Source organism: Myodes glareolus, chromosome 5, assembly GCF_982192425.1.
Source record: "Myodes glareolus chromosome 5, mMyoGla1.1, whole genome shotgun sequence".
In the NCBI taxonomy this organism is placed as follows: Eukaryota; Metazoa; Chordata; class Mammalia; order Rodentia; family Cricetidae; genus Myodes; species Myodes glareolus.
This window is the reverse complement of record NC_142030.1, coordinates 11,767,443-11,768,867: the sequence shown is the minus strand read 5'-3', so window position 1 is coordinate 11,768,867 and position 1,425 is coordinate 11,767,443.

Sequence of the window (1,425 nt, the reverse complement as noted above, 5' to 3'; positions counted from 1 at the left end):
AAACGGAGCTCTAGAACTCTTCAGGGCACGCTAAAACACAGTCCCGACTCTCTCCTAGGTATTTGCAGAGATAGCTGGGCATCCCTTCCTCAGTTTCCTTGCTTAGGTAGCTGGAGTTGTTTAGCAACCTGATATACCTTACATTTCCTAGCCAGCCCCCATCCTTCATAGGATTGTGTGTATCACCCAGGTTGAAAGAATTAAAATCTGCTTCAGAAAGACTCTGACATGATAACTTAATGGAATTTCTGATTGTTCCAAAAGCCATGTAGGCTGACTCAAGAGGTTCCAATGCAGAATCCCTGTGGTGGGCAGACGGTATGTACAAGCTCTCTGGGTACCATCTTGAGGCATCACACTCTGCAACTTCTGCTTCTGCAAATGTGAGCTTGCCGACTGAGGTGCTAACCCACCTGAGGATGGACCAGATGCTGTTATTATATGCCTCCCGGATGATCTGAATCTTTGTGCTGGCTTTAAAGTCTTAGACCGAATAGCATTTCCAGTCCTTGATCTTGGTGATTTGTGTTTATCCCCCCTCCTTCCATTATTCTTCCCTTCCTTTGTAGGGTGACTGGAACCTGGGTGAGCTGGGGAAATACCCAGGCCTCTCTTTTTCCCACCAAGACCTTCAAGGTCTGTCCTAGGTGGGAAGAACTCACTATTCAGAGAATAAATCTGTAAAAGTGACAACTTTCAGGGAAGTAAAGCTTATGCAGTGTTCACAGGTATGCATGCCTGCACATGTCTGAATTCCATGCCCTGTGTATATTAAGTATCTGTATGTCTGAGAGAGGTGGTCTGTGCACGGAGACCTCTGATTTCAATAAGATTATGGAAGGAAAGACAGGGTTGGAGAATCCAGGGAGGCATGAAACTAGGGGACAAACAGGGCCAAGGAAAGGAGAGCCAGGCAAAAAAATACTTCCTTAGACTGTTTAGCAGAGATAGGGAGAAAATGGCATAATTTGAGGTAATTGTGGAATGTTAGAAGGACACCCCCTTCTTTGCTAAGTCCCCTTTGGTGATACTTGGGGGTAGTGGAAGGAACTCCCGGCTTCCTCTGCATCATTGAGTTGTATTTTTATAGATATCGTGCTATATTTCTTCTTGAATCCAGAGAAAGCAGTGAGAAGAGGAAGAATGGACTGGGAATGAGTTTAACTTTCCCACCAAGTCTCTGAAAAATTGTGAATGGAGCAAAGCTCCTTCAACCAAGAGCCGATGAACTCATTGACACTCCTCCCGCCCCGCTGTCGAAACCAGATGCGTGGAAATGGTAAAAACACTGGGTATTGTAGGTGTAAATGAGGTGTGGGGGACACAGAGGACAAAGCTAAGGATGATGAAGGGTCCTCCCTGGACCACAGGATTGCTAAGGATGACTAATGTCTACGGAATAAAGTTTGTCCTTCTACTAGCCGT